Source organism: Antechinus flavipes, chromosome X (assembly GCF_016432865.1).
Source record: "Antechinus flavipes isolate AdamAnt ecotype Samford, QLD, Australia chromosome X, AdamAnt_v2, whole genome shotgun sequence".
NCBI lineage: Eukaryota > Metazoa > Chordata > Mammalia > Dasyuromorphia > Dasyuridae > Antechinus > Antechinus flavipes.
Window position 1 is genome coordinate 9,471,661 of NC_067404.1, and position 27,702 is coordinate 9,499,362.

A 27,702-nucleotide genomic window follows, 5' to 3' on the forward strand; every position below is an offset into this window, starting at 1 on the left:
CTTTCTTCTTATATATCAGAGAGTGGGATTATGGGTTTTCTCCCAGAGTACTCTCTGGCCCTAAGAGCTTCAAGGGAGGTGTGAATTGGGATATCTCAAACTAAACCCTGAAATCTCCCAAACGTGTGAACACAAGCATTGTATCAATTAGTTCTACTTAGTACCTTGTTTCAGGTTCTGGCCCCAAACATTTCCTTGTAAGATCAGATCAATGATACTGAACCAGGCTAGATCAGAGAATTATTATCTCTAATTACTTAACAGTCTGTAAAGATTCCAACAATTTTGCTAGACCCATTCGGGTCTTAGCATTTCCAAAATGAAGCCTTTGATAATGGTTCTCTCCTCTTGGCTTCCCCTAGACTTGAACCTGCCTTAATGTTGAGCAGCCCGGATTCCCCTTTCCAGATGTTTTTTTTTTTTTTTCATGTCAGCAAGGCTGGCAATTGTTGCACCTCTGGGATGCCTGCATGGAGACAAACTGTAAGATATTTGCAGGCATAAACTCCAGAGGGTAGAATGTGATGTGTCATTTTGGAAATCTCTGTCATTGGCAAGGAGCCTGCTTCTGCTAAAGGGTGCAGATAACAATGGAGTTGCTTCTGTATATACTCCCATGTTTACTCTGTGTGTACTCTGGCCTTTGGATATCCAGAGGTAACTTAGCTACTTACTGAAAAATGTTTACTGATGATGTCTTTTGAGGAAACCACCTGAACCCCTATTTCATGGAGGCGCCATCCCCAGGAAAACACTTATGGGGCACCAAAATCAGGAGCTAGCTCCAGCAAGTTCTTTTATTTTGCTGAGAATTCCTTCTCTCTGGTCCTAGAAGTCTGCTAGGTGAAACAGGAGTGTCCGCTAGGTGAAACAGGAGTGGTGGGTGTCTCCAGAGCATGCTTAAAGAGCTTTTAAATTGGGAAGCCTCCCCTTCCCGATTTCTGGAAACGGTGCCCTTCAACCATCAGAAATTTAATTCAGCTGCTGCTCTTTATCTCCAACCTTAACAGCCTTTCCTCCCGACCCCAGAACCCTGGTTAAAGCCAGGCCCATTTCCAGAGGGAAGATGCAGGGCGACCCCCTCCCCAGACAGGCTGATGATGTGGGGGTGGGGGTGGGGAGGGGAGCGCTTCCTCCGCTCTGGGCCTGATGGCACAAAACCCCTTTCCTTCTTTCTCCCCTCCCCCCTCTTATCTGGGACAAGAGTAGCCCCGCTCGATGGTGACGTCACAGTGACTGCCCCCCTCCCACCTGGTATTTTTGTCTCCTATCCCTCAGTGTGAGGATGTGCGGGAGAGGAGAGCAGCTGAATTTCTGCGTGCCCCTCTTGCCCCTTCCACAGTGACCAATCCGGAGGGTCCTGCTAGGGCCTAAGCGACTGTGAGAGGTAAGTGCCTCCTCTCCTCCCTTGCCCCTGCCTCAGCCCCTCCCTTTCTTCTCGTTCTCTTCTCTTCCCTCCCCACCCTCGCCTTTTAATGAACCTCCTCTCTCTCCAGCTGGGTCCTCTTAATGCCCAGAAAGATTTGAGGTAGGCTGGGTGGAAGGTCCTGGGAGTATCAACGCCGTTATTTTAGTGTGCGTAGTGTATGAAGACAGGATCATCTGTGTGTGTCAGTAGGTGCCGATGGAGGTTATGTACTTGTGTGAATCTGAGTGTGCCTGCTCCTCCAGGGCTTCCCCTGCCTGGCCAGGACTCTGTGCTGAGGCCTGGGAGATTGGGGGAGGGGTATTATTGTAGTATGGCCTGAGGTGCTCTGGAGACCATCAAGGAGAAATCTACTACGTTTCCCTCTTCAGAGGATGCTCCCCCCCTTTCTATCTGTCTCCCTTCCTCCTGTTGGCTTGGAACTGGAGTTTAGGAGAGAGGAGGCTGCTTAGAAAATGTTTATTTTTTAAATATATTATATTAAATGATATTATTTTATAATATAATATAATAAATCAATATAATATTATAGGAAATATAATCATTTATATTTTATTAATTAACATTAAATACAATGATTTAATATATTAAATTATATTATATTAATATATTTAATATATTACCCAACATTTCTGGAAATATATTACCTTGGAGACCAAAGGGAATGGAAATTATAGGAATAAGAGGTATAACTTGCTCTAATAAAATTCCACTTCCAAAAAATATAAACTTACATAGTAAAATAAGGAGTGATTCATTTCTTTCTAAATATCTCTCCCTTTACAAAATACTTCACCTCTAAATGTTTTTCCCCTTTAGAAATATTTTTCAATGACCTCTAAAGATAGTTTTTAACATTCTTTTTTTATATGATTTTAAGTTAAAACCTTTTCCCCTCCCTCCTCTTCTTCATATTGTCTCTATTGACTATTTCCTTTGATTTTTTTTTTATGATATAGCTATATTGTTCTGATTGTTCTGATTACAAGCAGTACTTGGTGAAAGGGACTTTCCAAGTAACTTGTTTCAGAACAAAATGGGGAATTGTCCCTAAACATTCTTATTTCTATAATGGAGATGCTGAAAGAACAGAATTGTTTCAATATACACTTCTGTCATTCTGAGAGATTTGTTGCATTTTGTTGTATTGATAACTTGGCTTTCTTTCTTGAAATTTTTGTTAGTATTCTTTGACCTATTGAAGAATGGCTCTTAATCTTGGAAATTGGAATCAGTTGCTTCTATATAGTGCCTATGTTACAGTGCTTTAGAAAACTTTACTAAAAAGATGTTTTTCCTCAATCAAGTATTTCCATCCTGTTTTTACTGTATTTGTGCAAAAACATTTCAACTTTATAGAAGCAGAATTATTCCATTTTAATTTTTGTGATTCTCTTTGTTGCTTGTTCTGTCGTACCCACTTCCCTTATACATAGATCTGAAAACTAACTTGCTCCTTGCTTCTCTAATTTACTCTTGATTGCTCTTTTACATCTAATTTATTTAAGAATTGGTAATATAATTTGAGCATTGGTGTGATATTTGGTGTGATATTTGTGCCTTATTATTTTATTTCAGCCAAACTGCTTTTTCTTTTCTAATTTTTAAAAAAATAAATGAGTACCTCTGTATGTTATTATATGTATATGTGTATATGTTTATATGTGTATGTATATATACATATATACACATATTTGTATGAAATCAGGTCCTTAAATATATCAAAATGATGTAAGAATAACTGGGTATTGATACAAGTATTTGTGGGCCTTACTTTTTATTCTATTAAATATTGAAGGTAAATCAGGAATGTTTTTAGTGGGGTTTGAAAAGGAGAATTTTAGTGCATTTAATTTTCTTAGATGTTTCCTACAAGTGATCCCTCACCTCCATAGACCACTTCACTCAAAAGGTTGGCGACTCCTCTGGAGCCTCTTCATCAATACCACCTGTTGTTTCACTGCTGCCAAGGAGTCTATAAATCTCACCATGTCTAATTTACTGTGAAAACTGAGCACATTCTTATTACAAACAGAATGGTTTTGATCACAAATGAGTGAAACTGTTGTAACTCCAACATCTCCCTTATTAATTTCAGTCACACAGGATGTACTTTTTATATGGATCTACTCATTGCTCTTTATACGGTTTGGCTTCTTAAATGCCCACCTGTCAGCTTTTCCTAATCAATCTGCCTCTGCCCGGTGTCAGTCTCCCAGATTTGGGACCAAGACTAATTTCTGACAGCTTGAAGGGAAGTGTGATGACCATGTTTTCTCCCATACCTTGGTTATATGGAAGTTAATGATATCATCGTTAAACTTATCAGGGTATTGGAAGGACAGAGGAAGACACACAGACAGGGGGACACACTGACAGACAGAAGGTGACAAACACAGAGAGAGGGGGACACAGATAGAAAGAGAGGGACACAGACAGAAAGAGGGGGACACAGAGAGATGGGGGACACAAACTGGGGGACACACAGAAAGAAGGGGACATACAGATAGACGGGGGACACATAGACAGACATAGAGGACACACAGACAGAGGGGACATACAGATAGTCAGGGGACACAGACATAGGGGATACACAGACAGAAAGAGGGGGGACACACAGAGGGGAAAACACAGACAGGGTGAAAAACAGATAAAAAGAAGGGGACATACAGACAGGAGGTACATAAACAGAAAGAGGGGGACACACAGACAGAGACAGGGGGGCCTAGCCAGAAAAACGGATACACAGACAGACAGAGGATACACAGACAGAGGGGTAATACATAGAGGGGGGACTCATAGAGAGGGGACACACAGACAGAAAGAGAGGGACACATAGAAAGAGGGGGACACACAGACAGAAAGGGGACACACAGACAGAAAGAGGGGCACACATGGACAGAGAGAGGGGACACACAGACAGAGGGGAAAACACAGACCAGGGTGAAAAACGGACAAAAAGAAGGGGACATACAGACAGATGGGGGGCACATGAACAGAAAGAGGGGGACACACAGACAGAAAGAGGGGGACACACAGACAGAGGGGAAAACACAGAAAGGGGGTGAAAACAGACAAAAAGAAGGGGACATGTAGACAGATGGGGGGCACATGAACAGAAAGAGGGGGACACACAGATGGGGGCAAACAGACGAGGGACCCAGCCAGAAAGATGGGGATACACAGACGAACAGAGGGGGACACACAGACGGAATGGGGACATAGACAGAGGAGGGATATGCAGACAGAAAGAGTGGAATACACAGACAGGGAGACAGACAGAAAGAGGGGGGACACTCAGAGGGGAAAACACAGAAAGGGGGTGAAAACAGACAAAAAGGGGACATATAGACAGATGGGGGGCACATGAACAGAAAGAGGGGGACATGCAGACAGATGGGGGGCACACAGGCAGGGGGACTCAGCCAGAAAGATGGGAATACACAGACAGACAGAGGGGGACACAGAGACAGAGGGAAAAATACAAACAGGGGGTGACAGACAAAAAGAAGGGGACACACAGACAGATGGAAGCACACAGACATGGGGACCCAGCCAGCAAAACAGGGACATGCAGACCGACAAAGAGGAACACATAGACGGAGAGGGAACACAGAGGGGGGACATAGACAGAAGGGGACACAGAGAGGGACACAGAGACAGAAAGAGGGGGACACAGACAGAAAGAGGGGGACACGTGGATAAACAGAGGGGGATACACAGAGAGGACACTTATAGCCAAAAGGGGACACACAAACAGAGGGGGACACATAGAAAGAGGACACCCAGACAGAAAGAGGGGGACACACAGACAGAGAGATCAGGGGCCAGGGACCTGAATAGGAGGGAAAAGGAGGAGGGGGTAGGGAGATCAGAGGTAGTGCCCCTGAGTTCCAAAGAAGGGAGAAGGAGACAGCAATGGGACAGGGAGTTTCAGGGGCAGAGACATCCTGGGGAGATTAGGGCAATGGTCCAGAGCCCAGGAAATGGACAAGGAAGGGCAGGGGATTAGGGGTTGAGGTCTGCAATCTGAGAGAAAGTAGGAGTTGATGGAAGGGGGACAGGAGAAAATGGTAAGAGACACCCAAGGAGATGAAGGGCAAGTATGTGGAACTGAGAAGAAGGGAGGAGGATATGGCATTGTGGGGCAGGGAGATCAGGGGCGAGCAGTTAGAGCTTACTGGAAGGGAAAGGAGGTTTAAGGGTAGGAAGGTCAAAGACAGAGACCCCACCTCCACTTCAGAGAGATTAGGGAAAGAGATCCAGAGCTCAGGGAAGGAAGAAGGAACGAGGAGGGGCCAGGGAGATCAGAGGCAGAGAAATCCAGGGAGGGTTTCAGAGGGTACGGACCTGGACCCAAGATAAGGGTCTGGCAGAGGGGTAGCAGGGCGCCAGGAGATCAGGAAAGGGGAGGAGGAGATGGCAAGGGACAGAAAATTCAAAGGCAGAGAGATTAGGGACAGAGATTTCCGTGTGTCCCTCTCTGTGTTCCTCTGTCTGTCTGTGTGTCTTGTCTTCTGTGTCTCTCTGAGTCTCTGTGTATTTCTCTATATGCGTAGAGGGTCACAGTCAGTGGGGAAACTCTGGGTGAAGTATAAGCGCCTTCAGCTCAGAGGGAACCTACTAACAATGTCTGGTTCTGCTCTCCATCTCCCCTGAGGGCTCTGGGTCTTCCTGAGAAGTTAGGAGGTGGTGACAACCTGTGTTGAGATTGAAGCAGAGTGATAGCAGGTAGAAGATTGATACCAGGTGGCAAACTTCATACAATAGCATGTTATTCATGTGGTCCCACATGTGCAGTATATACTTAGCACATGCTATTAGGATATAAAAAGGGGGAAGTCCTTGAAATAAATGAACTCTATTTTTCCACCATCCTCAGGAGTCCCACCTTATCACTTCTCCTCTAGGAAGGTTTATTTTAATCACCCCAGGTTGGGGGCTCAAGAAAGCATGGTACGTTTTGTCACCCCAACTTGGGATCTCTAGAAAGCAGGCCTCAGCATTTGGCATCCAATGTGGGGCTCTAGGTGAGGTCCTATACAAATCAGCTCCACTGATGTGATTGGCTGAGTTCAGTGGAGAAGTCCCTGTGACCCTGAATTAGGGTAAGTATAAAAATGGGCAAGCTGGAAGAATTGATAAGGGCCAGGCTAGTCATTTTTGTATTTCAGCCAAAATGAGGCAAATACTAAGAAATGAGCCTCCCTTCTGAGGGAAGGGAGAAGCAGGCTTAATTAGGTTAACAGAGAAGGGTGGTTTGTTGGTAACTCAGAAGCAGATCACTGAGTTCTGAGATGTACTGGAGTGCCCGTTTCCATGACTTTGTAAGAAGAAAAGTTCAGAGCCAGAGTTGTGGAAGTTAGTGGGAGAACAACTAACTGAATACAATGGAGTAAAATCGGTTCTAAGGAATCCTACAAGTTTTAAAAGAAGGGAAGATTTTAACTTGGGCAGCCAGACAAGAAAGTATGAGGAGAAAAACAAGCAGAGAGTTAGTGCCATATGCCCAGAGAGTATAGCACCTGGGGCAGAGTTAAGGAAGTCTTTTTTTTTTTTTTTTTTTTTTTTTTTTTAGCATTTTACTGACTTATTTTGCTTATTGCTGCTCTAAGAGATCTGCAAGGCACGGTCAGTTGGGTGATAAAATAGTTGAGTATCTTAAGAAACATGGCAAATTGGGCAGAAAAAGAATTAAGTACCTTTACTTAAGTACCTTGCTGATGACTTTGCTTTTCACCTTCAGAGCTCATTTTCAATTCTGCCTACATCTGAGCATGTGCCCTTAGGGTATTCCCCATCTTCTGATTCTTTTCTCTCAACTCCCCCTTCATGGGTGGAGGAGGAGTGGGAGGGGCAATGACACCATTGGTACTGCCCACGAAGCAGTTTTGCCCACCCCCTATGTCCTCATGGGCTCCAGGTAAAAAATACCCGGGGCATGATGGCAACTGCTATTACACCCAGAGAGTCTTTAAGCAAGCTGGTGGGGGAAAGAGATTACAATTAGGAAGAATAGAGCTGTAGGCCACTGAGACTACTGAGATATCCCCTGGAGAGGTAAAATCTGTCCCTTTTGGGCCTATAGACCCCTTGCCTCCACACACCATAGCTTGAACATTTCACCTCTTGAGAGTGCTTACAAAACAATGTCCATACATAGAATGCCAAAGATTGTGGCAAGCACCCATATGTCTGGCACAGGAGGATCAATAGTGGCTGGGCTTGGTGCTGTCCCTTTAGGGTGAAGGTTTGGGGATGGAGCAGGGGGTTTTGCTCCTTTTGTAGACAAAAAAAAAAAGGATCCCAATCAATCTATGGGTAAGAGACATCAAGATGCTTTTCTAAAAATAAAAGAGACGGGGAGCCACAGGCAATCCTAGAGAACTTCTAAATTTAACTATGTATTAATTTTTTTTTTGATGAAGATGCCCTGGCTCCAGCAAACAGGTCTTATAACCTGTCAGAAGGGCAGTGTCCAGTGCGAGCAGCTTCACTATTTAGATAATTGCCAGGTGATGTGGAGAGATCCAGAAAGTGGTGAATAGAAGGGACCAGATAGGTTAAGTGGTTGGGGGAGAGAGTTTGCTTGTATCTCCTCAGATAGAGAAGGAATCAGATGGGTGCCAACGAGCCGTATTCACCTTGTCCATAGGAGAGAGATGGAAAAAGAGAAGACCCTCAAAATGAAGGAGAAGACCCAGGAAACATCAGGTAGCTCTATTGCTGACTGTGCCCACCACTGAAAGAGCCTGGCAGTTAATTCTTTGTGTATGGCAATTAATTCGTGAACATCAAAAATAATTCTCAATGAGACTGATGCAGGACTTCAAAATCTGCAAGAATCATTGGATTCTCTGACACATGAAGTCATGGACAATAGATTGATTTTGGACTATCTCTTGGCTGCTGAAGGAGGTGTATGTGTGGTTATGAATTGTTTTTTACACCTTCCTTCTGGGACTTTTCTATAGTATTGTGTTTATTTATATTGTTTGTTATGTTACTATTTGCTTGTATGATATTACAACTTGCCTGTGTGATTTCTCCCATGGTGATGAATTTAACCACTGGGATATACCTGCTTCAATTAAAACAAAAGAAAGGGCAAGATATAGAGGGTCATAGTCGTGGGGAAATTCTGGGTGAGGTATAAGACCCTTCAGGCCAGAGAGAACTTGCTGACAATGTTGGGTTCGGCTCCCCATCTCCCCCAAGGGCTCTCGGCCTTCCTGAGGAGTCAGGGGGTGGTAACAACCTGTGTTGAGATTGAAGCAGAGGGAGAGCAGGTGGAAGTGTGATACCAGGTGGCAAACTACACACAATAGCAAGTTATTTATGTGATCCCACATGTGCAGTATATACTGGACACATGCCCAGTGTTTTTGTTGCATAAGGGTATGAGGGAATAAAAAGGGGAAAGTCCTTGGAATAAACGGACTCTATATTTCCACCATTCTCAGGAGTTTAAATTTATCAGCAAAATCCTCTTCTTGCTTGCTTTTTTTCTGCTTGACTCAGTTCAGTAAACAAGGTAACTTATTATATATTGAAGGTCTTATACATTTAAAACTCACTTTTAAAAAGTTAACTTTAATGGATATCTTCTTTGTATATCATCTATATTTCCCAATATATCACAGTGCCACAGGATCTAGAGACAGAAACAACTCTATCTCAGCAGCCTAGTTCACATGTGAGGAAACTGAGGCCCAGGGTGCACTGACACTCAAATTCATATAGCCCTCTCTCTCAACTCCAAGACATCCCAAAAAGGAGGGGGAAAATTCAATAATACTAGCACATTTTAAACAGTCATGTGGAAGGGTTCACATCCATAATCCCTCACTATTACAAAGAGGCAAGGTTCCTATTCCCTTCTTTCCACAGCATTCCATTGCTCTGGTGTTTTTTCATTTATCTTCTAGCCATTGAATGGTTTTCTCATTTCTCAATGTTTCGTCATGTATCGTATTCGGTTTGTGCCCAATTCGTCGAACCATTTCCTAATTAATAGGCATGTTTTCCAGTTCTTTGCTACTGCAAAAAGGTGCTACTAGAAATATTTGGGAATATATGTAGGGCATTTCTTTTTATCACTGCTCTCCTCAGGATGTCCAGCAGTTGGATCCGTGGGCCAAAGTTATGGATTTTGGGGTCACTTTCTTGGCATAATTCTAAATTGCTTTTCAGAAATCGTCCCAATTCACAGTTGCACTAGCAGTGCATATGTGCCTTCTATAACTCGTTTTTAAAACAGATGCTGATGTGATTCAATTCATTGAATTCATCTTTGAATTCATAGTAGTTTCCTTTTTTTTTAAATAACTTTTTATTGACAGAACATATGCCTGGGTAATTTTTTGCAACATTATCCCTTGCACTCACTTCTGTTCCTACTTTTCCCTACCCTCCCTCCACTCCCTCCCCTAGATGGAAGGCATCCTTATACATGTTAAATAGGTTACAGTATATCCTAGATATAATATATGTGTGCAGGACCGAACAGTTCTCTTGTTGCACAGGGAGAATTGGATTCAGAAGGTAAAAATAAGCTGGGAAAAAAAACAAAAATGCAAACAATTTACACTCATTTCCCAGTGTTCCTTCTCTGGGTGTAGCTGCTTCTGTCCATCATTGATCAATTGGAACTGAGTTAAATCTTCTCTTTGTCAAAGGGGTCCACTTCCATCAGAATACATCCTCATACGGTATCGTTGTTGAGGTGTATAATGATCTCCTGGTCCTGCTCATTTCACTTAGCATCAGTTCATGTAAGTCTCGCCAGTCCTCTCTGTATTCATCCCGCTGGTCATTCCTTAGAGAACAATGATATTCCATAACGTTCATATACCACAATTTACTCAACCATTCTCCAATTGATGGGCATCCTTTCATTTTCCAGTTTCTAGCCACTACAAACAGGGCTGCCACAAACATTTTGGCACATACAGGTCCCTTTCCTTTCTTTAGTATCTCTTTGGGGTATAAGCCCAGTAGAAACACTGCTGGATCAAAGGGTATGCAACTTTTTGATAACTTTTTGAGCATAGTTCCAAATTGCTCTCCAGAATGGTTGGATGTGTTCACAATTCCACCAACAATGTATCAGTGTCTCTGTTTTCCCACATCCCCTCCAACATTCCGCATTGTCTTTCCCTGTCACTCTAGCCAATCTGAGAGGTGTGTAGTGGTATCTCAGAGTTGTCTTAATTTGCATTTCTCTGATTAATAATGATTTGGAGCATATTTTCATATGTTTATAAATAGTTTCAATTTCTTCATCTGAGAATTATCTGTTCATATCCTTTGACCATTTATCCATTGGAGAATGGTGTGATTTCTTATAAATTAGAAACAATTCTCTATATATTTGGAAATGAGGCCTTTATTAGAACCTTTGACTGTAAAAATGTTTTCCCAGTTTATTATTTCCCTTCTAATCCTGTCTGCATTTGTTTTGTTTGTACAAAAATTTTTCAATTTGATATAATCAAAATTTTATATTTTGTGGTCAATAATGATCTCTAGTTCTTCTTTGGTTATAAATTCCTCCCTCTTCCACAGGTCTGAGAGGTAAACTATCCTATGCTCTTCCAATTTATTTATAATCTCATTCTTTATGCCTAGGTCATGAACCCATTTTGACTTTATCTTGGTGTACGGTGTTAAGTGTGGGTCAATGCCTAGTTTCTGCCATACTGATTTCCAATTTTCCCAGCAATTTTTGTCAAATAATGCGTTCTTATCCCCAAAACTGAGGTCTTTGGGTTTGTCAAACACTATATTATTAAAGTTATTGGCTGTTTTGTCCTTTGAACCTAACCTATTCCACTGATCAACTAGTCTATTTCTTAGCCAATACCAGATGGTTTTAGTAACTGCTGCTTTATAATATAATTTTAGATCTGGTACAGCTAGGCCACCTTCATTTGATTTTTTTTTCAATAATTCCCTTGAAATTCTTGACCTTTTGTTTTTCTATATGAACTTTGTTGTTATTTTTTCTAGGTCATCAAAGTAGTTTTTTGGGAGTCTGATTGGTATAGTGCTAAATAAATAGATTAGTTTAGGTAGTATTGTCATCTTTATTATATTTGCTCACCCAATCCAAGAGCATTTAATATTTTTCCAGTTGGTTAGATCAGACTTAATTTGTGTGGAAAGTGTTTTGTAGTTTTGCTCATATAGTTTCTGATTTTCCCTTGGCAGATAGATTCCTAAATATTTTATACAATCAGTAGTTCATAGTAGTTTCTTGTCGTGTTTTCTTTTGCCTTTAAAAAGGGGTCCTCACTCCAGAAGTTTAAACACTGTACTGGTGTTAATCTTAGTCCTTTGTGATCTATGGAACAGGAAGCATCAAGTCAAGCCCTTCCCCAATGATGATAACAGCTCTGGTCTTTCTGCCACATTGGGCTCTCAGAGAGCGTGAGCTGCATAAGAAGGCAAACTGACTCGTTATCATCCTCAAGTGGCCGACAGGGCACACACCTCTTCAGCCCTTACTAGATAAGGCCTTTAAAAGTTACTGTTTCACCAGTCCCAGGCCTTTGAATTGTAAGACCTGAGCAGCAGTTGACATCGGCTGAAGCATTTTAAAGGAAGAAGGAGACAGGATAGCATCAGAAGGATGGGTTCAACCTGTAGAAATCCAAATGACCAGAAGCTAACGGTCTGTTCGGTTTTAACCATGACACAGCTACAAGACCAACAGGTGGCAGTGACTGGTTTAAAGCTGGAAGAATATAAGTAGTGTAATATACTGTGTACAGCTAAAAATGATGAAAGGAAATGAATGCTAAAGTCTATCATTTTTCTAAATGGGAAAAGCTCTATTAATGTGACAGTCATTACCTAGTCTCGGGTTCACCTGTTTGTGGGCAGGAATAGCTTCCTAGGAAAGTGAGATGGGCCAGAATTAAGCTGGTTAATATGGGAGTCCTTCAAATTGCTGAATAGGCAGGGATACTAAGTTAACATACTCTAGGTTTAACCTTGATCACAAAAAGGTTAGTTATGGGGTCTTGGGGAAAATCTTAGTCTAAATACACTAGATATTACAGTTGTCATATCCTATAAATTGTCTACTTTTAATTTTTTCCTCATAACTAGTAAATGTTGGCTTGAGGGAACTGAGAAAAGAACGGGGTTTGGCCAGAACACAGGGCAAGGACTGACTGGTAAGAATTAAGTTAAGGAAGATACTTAAGAATTTTTTTTGAGTTGCCGATTTGAATCTGAGATCCAAGTATAGCAGATAGAAATGGAAAGCTACTTGAAATAGATTCAGGGTTCCATTTAGACCAATTGTTAGTCCCTAGCAATACCCTTTTTGGCAATAATACTGATAGGAAAGAGAGATGATCATTCTAGAGCTGAGAGGAACCTTAAGACAACATTATTTTACAAATAAAGAATACAAGGTTATACAACTGATAACAGAGCTAGGTTGTGAACCTGGTCCTCTGGCAAAGGTACACAAAAAGGGGGGTGGGGGGAAAGGAAGGTAGTCAGTAGCCCTTTCTTCCAAAATGCTTCAGGTATCACTTATTTTCACTTGTATCATAGGCTTTTACTGCTGCAAATAGGCAGTTGATTGTTTAATTTCTATCATTGAAATTCTTAGGGTCTGGCCATAAATAGATGAGTAGGATAAGCAGGGCTATAAAAGTTTCTAATGAGACAAAACCCTATATCTATCAGAATATGAAGATGCAAATGGTCAGCAGCCATATGGAATACCCTGACAAACTCGGAGAAGAACCTAACAAAGTTAAGAACGTGGCCCCCGTTCACAGTGGAATAAAAGGAGGTCTGAACCAAAAAACCTGAGAAAGGGTCCTTCTGACAGAGACAGTTCACATTTATTATTATCCTCTGACCTACACGAAATCCAACAGTCTGGCACACATGATGGGATAAACAGCACATCCCGCCTCGATGTTTTCAAAATCTTATGAACGCCACCCTTTTTTAACCACCCAGAATCCAATGTTCCTGCAGTCAGTCATTATTGCTCTTGGCATCCCTCAAAGACTGAAGAATAGACGGTAGCCTGATAGGGTCCAAGAGCAAAGGGGCTCTCTGGATCTTTCTGGCGGTGTCTCTGGATTTGTAAACCACGCCATGGCTCTTCAGTTCCTGAACAATTTCTTGAGGCAGACAGCCGGTGACAGACACTGCATGAACCCCAGGGCCGAAGGTACTGACTCACTGCCATTTAGAGACCCAACTGTCCTCCAGACTCATCATTGCAATGATCCCATCAAAAGAAGAACCCGTACAATCACGTGCCGTTTCTCGACTACCTTTCGAGTGTAGATATGAGTCACAATTATCACAGCCATCGTACTCAAATTGGTCTGTAGTGTTGACCAAGAAGCAGAGATGACAAGCTCATAGATGTTACAAATCAGTGGGCACCATCTCCAACGGCATCGCTGCGGCTGAGAGCCGAAAAAAACTTAACCAACCACTGCTGAAAATGTTCTTAGGATAGCCCCCTCATACAGCACTGGAAGGTACTGCCTCCTTTTGTAATCTTGGGGAGCTCACTTCCCGTTTGGGGGCTTCAGCTTCCTTCCCTCTAAAACTAGGTGATTTCATTTGATGATATCCAGGTTCCTACCAAACTGACATTTTATGAGTGAAACTATGCTTCTATATGAATCCAAACAGCTGGATTTCATTGGAAAAAAATACAATTGGCCATTTATATGCTTCTAAATATCTAGATTTGTTCTGAGTCCCCTTCTTATCCCCCTCTACATCCTCTCTTTGTGACCCCATCAGTCGTCATGGCTTCAATTAGCCTCTCAATTGTCACGTCTAGTGACAATCCCCAGAAGTGCTCATTTGGCTATTTTCATATGGGTGCCCGATGGCATCTTCCCTTACCTCTGACATACCTCCTTTCCATTTTCCTTATTTTGTGCAGGGCTCCACTAGCCTTTCAGTTTCCTCATTGGCATCTTTGACTTCCCTCATACATTCCCATATCACATTATCTTTTGCATTTCCCCACCCACACAACCACTGCTCTAGTTCAGGCCTTGGTTGCCTCTTGCATGAACTAGATTTAGTTTTACCTCTTTGCAACTTCTTCCCCATTGTTGGGTGTTTCCTTTTCTCCCCTTCTCTTTCTAGGCAGCTAGAAGGCATAGTGCATAGAGCCTGAAGTCAGCCCTGAAGTCAGGAGGACCTGAGTTTAAATCTGGCCTCAGCTTAACCCTTCCTGTGTGACCCTGGGCAAGTCACTTAAACTCAAATTGCCACAGCAAAAAAAGAGAACAAAAAAGAAAAAAAATACAGTACATAGCAGGGATCATAAACATAACCTGATAATGGCTAAGATCTAGAGGGGTTGATCAGTGATATAGACTAGGTAAACAATACACTATAGGAAATCATCATATTAATATAATGTTTGGTACACCTGAACATCCAAGCATTACCATTAAGGATTCATCATTTGACAAAAATTGTTGGGAAGACTGGAAAGCAGTTTGGTAGATCTGAGGAAAAATCGACATGGCACATCTTATACCATGATTAGGTCAAAATGGTAACCTGATTTTAACATAAACTGTAGTACCATTGGTTAATCCCAGGGGCAAAGAAAAGTGTACCTGTCTGACCTAGGGATGAGGGAAGACTTTATGACAAAACAAGAAATAGCATCAAGGGAAACAAAATTGATAATACTGATTACACGGAATTAAATTGGCACAAAAATTGTAAAATCAGAAGTAGAAAAAAACGGGTAAGTAGGGGAAATTGTTAGCAAGTTTCTCACATAGTAATGTTATTTCTCAAATATATAAGGAATTGAGCTAAAATTGGTTAAAGTTTTTACCTCCAGTATATCCTCATTTCAGACTGTGCCCAGTCTTAACGGGTGGCCTACACAAGTTGTACCGTGTGGCTTCTCTCCCTCACCTGAAAAAATGGATCATCCAGGGCTCCATATCAACTCAGGATCCAAACTAAAATCCTGTCTGGCATTCAAAGCCTTTTTTCAAACTACCCACACCCACTTGTCCAGCTTCCTTACACCTTATACACTTTCCCTCAGTTCTAAGATGAAGTCTTCAGTACACAAACTTCTGCCTCCTGGTTGTTCCTAGGACAAGATCTTCAATCTTTCTAATTTGGGCATTTTCTTTCAGTGGCTGCCCCAAGCCAGGATCATTCTCCTTCATCATTCCTGCCCTCTGACTTCCCTAGCTTTCTTCAAGTCTCAGTTGAATCCCACCATCAGTAGGAGGATTTCCCTTTTCCTGCAAATTTCTAGCGCCTTCTTTATATTGATCATTTACAATATTTTCTGTATATGACTTACTTTTTCATGCCTATTTGTTTACCCTCCCATTAGGCTGTGAGCTCCTTGAGAGAGCAGGGACTATCCAACAATTCTTCCTATTTTCACTGTAGCACAGAGCCTGGCACATAGTAAGCAGCATAAAAAGTGTCTCCACTGAATGGAACCAGATTGGCCCCTCTTTCCCAAGAAATCTTCCTAGTCCCTCAAGGGCATAAAAAGTGCCACCAACAGGATGTCAGGACCTCTCTAACTTGGCGGATTTCTGAAGGACACACAGGTCCTCATACTCTTCCCTGGCTTCCTGCTCTGATAACTGATATGTTTGGGTTTTTTTTAATATGGAGATGCTAGGATCTGTGTCCAGAGAAGTTGTATCAGACAGTCATTTACTAAGTGCTAAGGTATATATGCCAGACACCACCAGCAAGTACAAATTCTTTGCGCTTGGCATTTTTCATCAGGCAAAAATAAAGGTTCTCCTATATCTGCTTTATTAATAGCCTGAATGCTCACATGCAAGATTAAGGCCCTTCATATGTTTTTTGTGGAGAATAAAAATGCAACCTGATTTCTTCTTGGGAAACCATGCATTGGTGGTAAAAACTGCTCTGGGAGTCAGAAATATATTATGGAAACAAACTGACAAACCATATCTCTGTTGGGGCTGGTAGAAGCCTTAAACAAAGACAGAGGGTGTGGTTTTATGTTAATTCTGATGTGATAAAATAAAACTCAGGGTGACCAAAAAAAAAAAAAAAAGACTATACTGGGAGAAGAAAAAAAGAGACAGAAGAGACTCTATTGCATCCCATAAAGAAGGGCAAAAGAATTCTTACATCAGAGGGATGGAAGGTGGGCACTGAGCATTGTTTCTCTGAACCTCTCTATTCCATTCCCAATACAGAATATAGAAAAGTTTTTTAAGTACAGCAAAATTATAAAATAAAAGCCCACATTCTTTCTTTGTTTTTTTAAATTTAAATTTTATTTTATTTAATAATAACTTTGTATTGTCAGAATCCATGCCAGGGTAATTTTTTTACAACATTATCCCTTGCACTCGCTTATGTTTCGTTTTTTCCCCTCCCTCCCTCCACCCCCCCCAAGATGGCAAGCAGTCCTATATATGTTAAATATGTTGCAGTATATCCTAGATACAATACATATTTGCAGAACCAAACAGTTCTCCTGTTGCACAGGGAGAATTGGATTCAGAAGGTAAAAATAACTCAGGAAGAAAATCAAAAATGCAAATAGTTCACATTCGTTTCCCAGTGTTCCTTCTTTGGGTGTAGCTGTTTCTGTCCATCATTTATCCATTGAAACTCAGTTAGGTCTCTTTGTCATAGAAATCCACTTCCATCAGAATACATCCTCATACAATATCGTTGTCGAAGTGTATAATGATCTCCTGGTTCTGCTCATCTCACTTAGCATCAGTCCATGTAGGTCTCTCCAAGCCTCTCTGTATTCATCCTGCTGGTCATTCCTTACAGAGCAATAATATTCCATAGCATTCATATACCACAATTTACCCAGCCATTCTCCAATGGATGGGCATCCATTCATTTTCCAGTTTCTAGCCACTACAAACAGGGCTGCCACAAACATTTTGGCACATACAGGTCCCTTTCCCTTCTTTAGTGTTTCTTTGGGGTATAAGCCCAGTAGTAGCACTGCTGGATCAAAGGGTATGCACAGTTTGATAACTTTTTGGGCATAATTCCAGATTGCTCTCCAGAATGGTTGGATTCGTTCACAACTCCACCAACAATGCATAGCCCACATTCTTTCACAAGCAACCTCTTTGCCAGTAACTTTGTTTTATGACTTCCAGACAGATCTCACTGACTTCTCTGGCTTATGTTCATCTTTCTTGAACTTTGTCAGCTCTTCTCAGAGAGGTAGATAAAGATTACCAAAACATTCCTTTATTTGGGATTCACATAATGGGGACTGGGATTCACAGCTGTGGTTGGAGTAGGGTAGGGGGCTTTGGAGAACGGAACTGCTCTTTCAAGTTTCTGTTTCTTTTCAAAGGCTTTCTGGGTTCCACATTTAAGCATGGTCCTCAACAACAATAGAGATAGAAGAGACTGGAGTCAGACTTATGTTGAATTAGGTACGAGCACCTGAGTCCTGATAATTAAGGAAGGTTTGGGGGGAACACTTCTCAGTAGGTCATGCATTACCTCTGAGGAATTACTGAGCACTCTACTGTTGGGAGCTTTGATTTATTTGGTAAGATGTTGTGGACAAAATAAAAAGAAAGTGGTGAAGAATAGCCCATATTTATTTATAGAGTGGGGTGGGAAGAACAACTCACAGGGAGGAAAGTATTTTGAGGAATATTGAAGTAGGGAAAATATGGCATCAAGTCCTGTTGCACAAAGTTGTGTGACCAGAAGAGTGAACAGCAGTTATGGCAGTGTAAATATTGCAGAATGGAACTTATACTATTGAAGGAGGGTCCCTAGGATTCCAAGACACAGAGAATCACCCAATTGGGAAGAACACTTCTACAACATTTACATGTGAACACCCAGCATTAACAGGCCCTTATTGGATTTTTTTAATGGTTTATACTCACTTGTCTATCAGTTGGATAGACAGTTGTTTCCATTGGACTGGTTAGACCTAAATCCTTCTTCCTGCCTGATGAGGATGAAGATCATTTGGGAATATGCTGGTCTGATGATTTAGACATGAGGAAAAGGAGCATTGACACATTCTTGAGCAATATTGGTGATGCTCATCGGTGTGGGGATATTCAGCCCTCAGAAAGGTGCATGCAAATTAAAGGACCCACTCCTTGAGCTCAGCATGGGAGTTGGGGTTCTAGAATGGCAATCTACCACCTTCATAGGTTGATTAGACTTCAAGCTGCTGTAGAAATCATCACAAATCAGAAGAGAAAGACCTTAGATTTATTGGCTAGCAAAGTTACTCAGACTAGGGAAGGGGTACTTCCACATAGGGCACTTGCAGATTAACAAGTGTGAGCTGAAGAAGGTGGGTAAGCAGCAGGATGAATATAGAGAGGCTTGGAGAGACTTACATGAACTGATGCTAAGTGAAATCAACAGAACCAGAAGATTATTATATACCTCAACCATGATACTGTTTGAGGATGTATTCTGATGGAAGTGGATTTCTTCAACAAAGACATCTAACTCGGTTTCAATTGATCAATGATGGACAGAAACAGCTACAGCCAAAGAAAGAATACTGAGAAATGGGTATAAATTGCTTGCATTTTTGTTTTTCTTCCCGGGTTATTTTTACCTTGTGAATCCAATTCTCCCTGTGCAACAAGAGAACTGTTCAGTTCTGCACACATATATTGTATCAAGGATATACTGTAACCTATTTGACATATAAAGGACTGCTTGCCATCTGGGGGAGGGGAAAAATCGGAACAGAAGTGAGTGCAAGGGATAATGTTGTAAAAAATTACCCTGACATGGGTTCTGTCAGTAAAAAGTTATTTAAAAATAAACAAATTAAATTAAATTAAATTAAAGCATTAAAAAAAAAGGTGGGGTATGTGGGAAGGGAAATGTATCAAATGGCTTTATGAAAATTGATAATGGCAGAAAATTGGTCAAGGCTAGAAAAGGGAATATCAGAAAACTTTCTCATGCTCCCATCCAAATTTGGAATTCCCCTTTGAAATTCTTTGGTTGTATCATGCCATTGATGATTGGAATGATGCAAGACTCACTACAAAAACTGGGATTGGTTCACATTTAAGGAGAAGGGTCTGTTGGGATCCTGCTGAAAAGAACTAATGGACTAATTCATCTCTGTTTGAAGAGGAGTGCAAACTAATGTTATGGACATTTGAGGAAGGCATTGGGAAAAATGTGTGGAAACATAATGCTTACTAGAAATAAAGGAAAGAATTGTGAGAGGCAACTCACAAGGGAAGGAGAGATGGAGACATGGCTTGGTTCAGATGAAATATAACAGTGGGAGACAGAAGGCAAACATCATTTAGCATCTGCTACTTAAGACAATGACTACAGCTGTGGCCATACTTAATTCCTGATTTTGTAAACTCCCAGGGTTTTCTTTTCAATTTACTCACTCTGCTCAGCAAAGCCAGTATTACTTGCATGCCTCCAAGTCTCACTAAGATTTGATATTACTTTCCTAAAGTACTTTCAATTACAATTCAGACAAATTGCTCTTTTTGCATTTATTTTCTCTGAATATTGCTCTTGTGAGTATCGATATTTTATTGAATGAAGTGGAAATAAGGGTGAAAGCAAATCAGTGGTGTTTCTCCAGTTATGAGTTCTTGTCCTATATCAGATGATCATGAAGAGTTTCATGGGTAATTTTGATACTGATGATTTGGCCTCATTTCTTATGTACAATGAAGGAATTCATTACCCACTGCCTGTCACAAATTCAGGACTTCATTTATTGCCCCTCTTTCCCCTTAACTTGAAGTACGTTGTCCTACAGGTTAAAAGAAAAAAATTAGTCTCTGTAATATGAGGAGAAGGACATGAGGTAGTAGCCTTCAAGTAACCCTGAAATGATATTATGGGATGTCCTTAAATGTGGACTTTGAAGTATTTTTCCTTGTCCAAAATTTGAAATCACATCGCGGTATCCTGTTTGAACACCAGATGTCAGTGAAAGAACATGTATTATGTTCCTTAAAGGCAAGTACCTGGTCAACAAGCTTTTATTATGCACCTACTTTCAATTTAATTCAATTTAGTAAATATGTATTGATATCCTACTATGTGCCAGGCATGTTGTGCCTGTCATGGGGGATTTCTAGAAATTAAGAGTCACGTGAAGCACAAAGTAATCAGGTAATTACAGGAAAACACAGGAAAGAGAATAGTATAGAATAAAATTTTAAAAGTAGGATAAATGTCAAGGGTTTTAAAAGGCAACGATGGGAGCCTCTGTTTAATCCCCGATGTACGGGGAGATATTGGAGTTTCTTGAATGGATCTATTGACCTCAAGTGGAAATATTTCAAAAACTACAGAAACCACATGTCAGTGAAAAAAGTGTGAAGGTCAATTGCTGAAGGTCAATTAATTGGTTAGGGAGCATTTATTAGGTGCCTGCTTTGTAGGAGTCATGGGAGATAGCCCATGTAGATGGGTAATGAAGTATCATGTGTGAGCAAGAGGAAGCAGGCAAATCTTGCAGAAGAGAGCTCCTGAAAGGAAATGACCCCCTCCTATCTCTCCAGGCTTCTTGCACCTCGGGCATCCAAACAGTGACATCGGTGCCCCGGTTATCCCACATGCAGCACACTCCATCTCTCAGCTTCTCGCATTTTCTCTGGCTGTCCCCCCTGCTTGGAATGCTCCTTTTTCTCATCTGATTCCCTGCCAACTAAATCTCGTCTTTTATGAGAAGTCTTTCCCAATCCCTCTGAATTCTAGAGCCTGCACTTGGCTAATGCTTCCTGTTTCTTCTGTATGAAGTCTGTCTGCATTGACTTGTTGTCTGCCCCATAGAACTGAAGCTCCTTGAGGGAAGAAACTTTTTTGGAACCCCAGGGCTGAGCACTTTGCCTGGCATATATTAGATGCTTAAGAAATGTTGATTGATTAATGATATCATTACCAAAGAGTTAATAAGGTTATCAAAGTTAATAAAGGAAAAGTTATAAAGGTAAAAATTTGCCATGTTTGAAGGGCTCTCAGTGGCAAACAGGGCTCTCTATGACAGGCTAGTTGGATTGGGAAGCCACAGGCATTTATGGAAGGGATTAATTGATCAAGGGATTTGGAACCTCCTTTTGACTGCTGAGGGAATAATGCAGTCAGAGAGGGAAAATCTGCTATGGGAAATACCATGGGGAGGCTATAGAAATAGCCCAGGTGAGAAAGGATGAGGTTTGAGAATAAACAGGCAATGGATACAAGACACCCTGGCCGGGTGGAAATGACAAAACATGAAAATCGACTGAATGGGCGGTTTAAGGAAAGTGAGGATCACAGGAGGAAAGAACTATTGGCCAGCAAAGGAAGTGCAGGCTGGTGTCACACAATCTGGGAGGACTGAAGGATGCTGTGTGTTGCATATTGCATTCACCAACCTTAGAATGGCGCCAAACGTTCTGTTGACTTTCATGAGGAAATGGCGCATAGGCGACACAGGCAGGTGAACAGCAGGTTTTCGGGGAATGGGAACACATGGGAACATGGGTCTGTGGCCTGGCTGAACAGTTGGCAGAAGCAGTGGGTGTGGAGAAAGGACAGATGGGTGCTCGGCCCGAAAGTAGGCGCTCAATGTCTCCCACCCTGCTCTCCCTCCCCCCCCCCCCGGGGGCGCGGGCTTGTTGGCCAGCCCTCAGGTGGCGTCGGACCCTCCCTGAGGGATCCTCCTGCAAAGGTGGGGGTGGGGTGCGTGGGTGGGGGTGGGGGGGGAGGTAGCTGGAGCCCCTCGCACCTGTCCACGAGCTGTTCCTGGGGCACAGACGCAGCGCGCCCCAAGGAGCCCTGCTGAGGCGGCCGCCGGGGTCAGCGCCACCACTGGCTTCTGCTCTTGCGGCAGAGGCCCCTCGAGGACTCGGCCCCGGGCCGGCCCTGGAGGCTCCTTTCCCCCCACACTCCCCTCGCGGGAAGGGGAGGGGCCGCTGTCGTTGTGGGTAATGGGGCAGGTCACACATCAGCGAAATGGGAGAACCATCGAGACAGGGAGGAGGAGACAGGTCTCATAGATCTAACAGTTTAATGGGTCACCTGAGCAGAAGGACAGCTCTCTAGCGGCCACCGCCTCCTCCCTTGCCCCGTCCCCTATTCCCGGTGTCCTCCTGCGCCATCGTCCGCACGTGTCCTTCCTGTCTGTCATTCCCCACAGCAGTGCCCCGCCCCCACCCCAGGAAGTGACAGCCACGTGCCTCTCCTTTCCCGCCAGGGCTGGCCCCGCCCTGGCACGTGACTGACTGTAGCTCTCCTCGCGCCCCAACTGACTTTGTGTCACGGTCGGGTCATTGTCCTCGTGACTTTCGGCTGGAGAGTGGACAAGGACAGCTTGTGCTTGGGGGCAGCGCTGGGGGACAAGGCGAGGCGGGTCCGGGCCGGGCCTTCTCCCCCACTTCTTCCTGAGGGAAGTGTCCTTCTGTCCGTCCTTCAGTCTGCCCATCTACAGGGGTCCGTCTGTCAGGGGCAGCCGCACTTACCAGTGAGTACCTCGAGTCCGGGCCTCCTCCCCCTCCCCCCCAGGCCGCCCCCCTAGGCCGCCCCCCAGGCCCACCTGGCCCCCCAGGGCCACCTCCGAGGTGTTGAGAGCTGGTCACCATCCTGACACTGACCCTGACCCGGGACCAGGGATCCTCTCCCTCTCCTTCCTGTCCCAGTGTTTCCTTGACTGTCACCAGGCAGAATGTCCCCAGCCCTGACCTCCCAAAATGGAGCCTCTCCTCGGAGCCTAACCCCGGCTGGGGGGCGGGGTACAACTGCCTTTAACCCCCAGGAGGTAACCTGCCCTCTCCTCTGGTACTGACCTTGGCCATTATCCCCACAGATGCTCCTCCCCTCCCCCTCCTTTTAATCCCCATTTCTTCCTCTTCTTCCTTCTACTCCCCTCCCCCATTTAATTTATTCTGCCCTTATTTACAGCGAAATTATTACCTACTATTATTACTCTCAGACTCAATGCACCAGGACGTTTGTGAGTCTGCCAAGTTGTCTCCCTTGGGTGATTTTTTGTGTTCCTCCCTAAATTAGTGTGATCATTTCCTGTATTAGAAATACAGCCCTTCTTTTGTCCTTTTGGATTATGGATGTCATGGGGCAAGGCTGATGGAAATATGATGGGAAAGGCCAGTAGCAGATCAATAACCGAATCAGTGGGGTTACTATGGGGCATCCTCGGGCTCTAGCCTCCCACTGAGGTAAAGCGCTTTTCACAGGGCCTGGTTTTCAGCAAGTGCTACGTGAATGTTAACAGCTTTATGATTTCTTTAATTAGTTGCAGTTGCTTCTCATTTGATAACTCTATGAACTTTTGGATGTGATCGGTACAAAAAGTCGACGGAGAAGAGATAAATCACTTTCTAGGTAAGATAATTTGTAAGTACATTCCCCAGAATGTCACCTCAGGGGTAAGGGTTTGGTTTTGATGGGGTTAGTGGCAGTCAGAGAGTTGTGGGAACCTTTTTTGGTCAACACAGGTCCAATGTGAAAGAATTCACGAACCCAAAATAGTAGTGGCAAAAAAAGGAAGTTTTATTGGCACTGTGAGGCCAGCGTGGCTAGGAAGGCAGACTTTCTCAGTGGCAAAGTCCTGGTAGGGAAATAGAGATCCTAGCGAAGAAATCCTGGCTGAGAAATAAAAAAGGGGTTATCACTGAGAAGAGAATGTCTTCCCAGAGGGTGGGAGTCCTGGCAGCCAGCTCTGCCCAGGAGACAGGTTCCTTGACAAGGCATAATTTTGCTTCAGACCTCGGCGAGTTATGAGTTTAAAACAGTGTATTTTATAGGAAATCTGAGACTAAGGTTTCAATTGAATGTGATTCCTTCCATGTTATCACTACCCCCAAGCCTAGATTTCCGATTGAATGAGACCACTTAAGTTCCAGCTACTAGGAGCGATCCTGGACGAACTTTCAGCTCAATAGAGGGTGCAGCTATTCAATATTTCTGTATCAGGTCCAGATCTGCAGCTAAATGAGACCACTTAAGTTTGAGCTAAGTAAGGAGCTAAGTAAGGGAAGCTAATCTAAATAAAACCACTTAACTGGCCCAAAGGGTGGGTCACTGTCACAGGAGAGTTTGAGTTCACCCCAAAAGTCAAGGAGGACAGTTTCAGGATTCCCCCTGTTAGTTCGATAATGAGGTTTCTTTGAAGTTTTAAACACATGACATTTGTTTATCATATTGTTAAGTTTGTAAATATTCTTATATTGGTAAATTTAGTCAATTTGGACATGGTAAGTAAAATTTTTGTCACCTGTGTTCTTAGAAAAGTAATCTAGATGCTAATTAGATTAAGAATTTGACTGACTGCAATAAGAAGGTTTTAAAAGGGGGTCATTTTACCAGCCCTAAGCCCTGACCAAGTACTTTAGTATTCTGAAGTACTGGAATTTAAGAATTTAATCTTCCACCTTGGTCTGTAATTAAAAAGGGAATTGTACTCTCAATACATGCCCAGACTTGGCTTTACTTACTTACATTTGAAATACCTTTCCCTCTATATCTTAAGCTAGCTTAGGGATTCCGACTCAGTCCTGGCCTGAACACAGGCAGCCAATTGCCTTTTTGTCTAAGTTACTTGGGCTGATCTCAAGGGGATGGTCTGAGTGTATACAAACAATGATCAGAACCACCTTATTGGTGCAAGAAAGCTGAAAATTAACTTTGGTGGGGAATTGGTAGTGAGCACCCCTCGTCACATTAGGGATATTCAGAACCAAAGAGGAGGTCATTGGCTGACTGATTTGAGAAATCTAAAATATGAATCATCATTATTAGAAAAAGATGACTTAGTTTTCTAAGTACTAAAAATTGTATGACTCTGGCCACCATCCTTCAGAAAAGGGAATCAGATGAGAGGGAAACTCAACACGATTGTCTAATGCGATAGACCTCCAAAGCAAAGTTAGATCAGACTTGAATGATACTCTTTTTGAAATAAGAGAGCATTTTTTCATAGATGGCTCCTGGAGAGAGGTCCAGGGACAAAGGAGGGATGGCTATGCAATTAGAAAGGAGACAGATTGGTCTGTGTTGCAGTCCAGGTCCCTCCAGTAGACCTGATCCTAGGTGACACTTACTTGTGAACATTATGCCCTAAATGAGACCTTAGAGTGGTTAAGTGGAAGAGCGGAAACTATCTATAGAGATTCCAAAAATGCATGTGGGGCAGTGCAGACCTTTAGAAAGATTTGGGAGGAGGGGGGTCTTACAAAGTGTAATGGGAAGGACTTGGCTCCTGGCCAATTAATTAGGCTTGTACTAGAGAATTTCCTACTGCCAGAAGAAATAGCAGTAATCCATGTTATGTAAGTTCCAATCCACAACTTGATCATCCCAAGACTGAACCTGTCTTCAGTCAGGAGGAAATGGAGGAGCTATGGAAACTGGGAGCCATTAAAGATATAAAGAGCGATGGGCATTCTCAGATGGGCGGGAAAATGATAAGCAAAGGACTGCCCAGGGAACTGATGGGAATTTTACATAGAATTGGTCCCTGAGGAACCCAGGCATTATTTCACACATTTCTTAAAGAATTTGAATGGGTAGCAGTTTACACCACAGCAGAGCAGATTACAGAGATGTGTAGTGGACTAAGTGGTTGCCATCAGCCCTTTCTAGGATTAGGATGGCTCCTAGGAGAGACCTAGGAATGTCCCCCTTTGAGGTGTTATATGGAACGCCTTATCCGGGGAGGGAAGAGGAGATACTGACATTTCAGGCCAAGATTAGGAACCTAAGAGACTATGTTCCCTTTCAGAACTCTGATGGAAAGGACTCCTGGCTCAGACTCCACCTCTTGATTTCGTGGTCCATCCCCTCAAGCCAGGGAATTGGGCACCAATAAAGTCCTCGAAGACAGAAAAGCTGCATCCCAGCTGGAGAGGGCCATTCCGGATTCTCCTCATTGCTGCAACTGCCCTAAAAAAGTACTGAACGCAGTTGGACTGATTACTCTAAGGTTCAAGTTTAAAAAACTGAGGTGACCTTATTTCTACTAACCCTGTAAAGTATTCTCTTGTCTTATGTCTCTCACACGTGATGATGACCCGAACTGGACTCCTGCCCAGCGGTTCCAGAGACTCATAGCTTGGTTGTTTGACCCTTGGTGTTTGGGAGTAGATTGGGAGATCAAGTGGATGAGGTGGGATCAGATGAACCTTAATGGCAACAGAATTCCCCTGAAGGAAATTTGTTGGGAATCGCAGGGACCTTTCCCAGATCCCTCTTCCTTTAGGCTTATTTGTGTAGAGGTCCATGACTATCCTTGCTTCTGGAAGCTATATAGACAGAGACCAGGTGCCAGTGTGGAAGGGTGGGTGCTTTGCGATAATCAAGCGTTTCCATGGCCCTCAGGGTGGCAATTACCCTCATCCCTGCCTTTCTAATTTATCCCCTGACCTCCTTTAATGAAAGAACACAAATTCCAAAACTCCAATCTTGGGGAGCAGAGGGGAATAGTTATCTACAACTGATGGAAGCCTTTGCCCAAAGTTTGAATGTGACCAACTGCTGCATTTGTGGAGGTCCACGACAATTTGAGAGATGGCTTTGGGTGCCAGTACCTTGGAGTCTGGCCTGGAGTCCCAGGAACCATTCAGAGGTACATAATGCCACTGGATTCTGGGCTCAGGCTGAGAAATATACATGGCATTTGACAGACTCAGTAAGAGGCATATATTGCCTGAATCAAACTGGAGAGGGAGAGTGGTTGGGGGAGAGGAAATGTAGTTGGACTTACAGTGTAAAAATCCAAACTACACCACTAACAGCTGTTATGGGAGCTGCCTGATAGAAGCTGCTGGGCTTCTCATTTTGGGGAAGCAGAATAGATTGTGTCATGTGAGAGACGATAATGATACTAGGAGATGGAGAAGCAGTTGTAGTGAAAATCCCTGAACATCTTTCTCTATTCCATCCCCATTATAGTATATGTATAAGTTTTGTAAGTATGGTGATGTTATTAAATAAAAGCGTACATTGTTTCACATGCAACATCTGTGTCAGTAAATTTGTTTTATGTCCTGCAGACAGATCTCACTGACTTCTGTGGGTTATGTTGATCTTTCTTGGACTTTGTCAGCTGTGCTCAGAGAGTTAGATAAAGATTACCAAAAACACACTTTTATTTTCTCCAGTGTGCTGGGATTCACATCTGTGGGGTTAGGATTGACAGCTCTGGCAGAGAGAGGGGTGGGGGGCAGAGAGCCGAGCCACTCCTTAAAGGTGCAGTTCTCTTGAATCTTTTCACAGGCTTTCTGGGTTCC

At 42.9% G+C, this 27,702-nt stretch overlaps 1 long non-coding RNA gene across 1 annotated transcript; it reads left to right on the top strand.

Annotated features, from left to right (window-relative positions):
* The first annotated feature begins 931 nt into the window (after positions 1-931).
* Positions 932-27,430, top strand: LOC127542749 (uncharacterized). The gene is made up of 3 exons (XR_007948812.1): positions 932-1,387; positions 23,709-23,797; positions 26,196-27,430. It is a non-coding gene; the product is annotated as an uncharacterized LOC127542749 (long non-coding RNA).
* Positions 27,431-27,702: the final 272 nt, after the last annotated feature.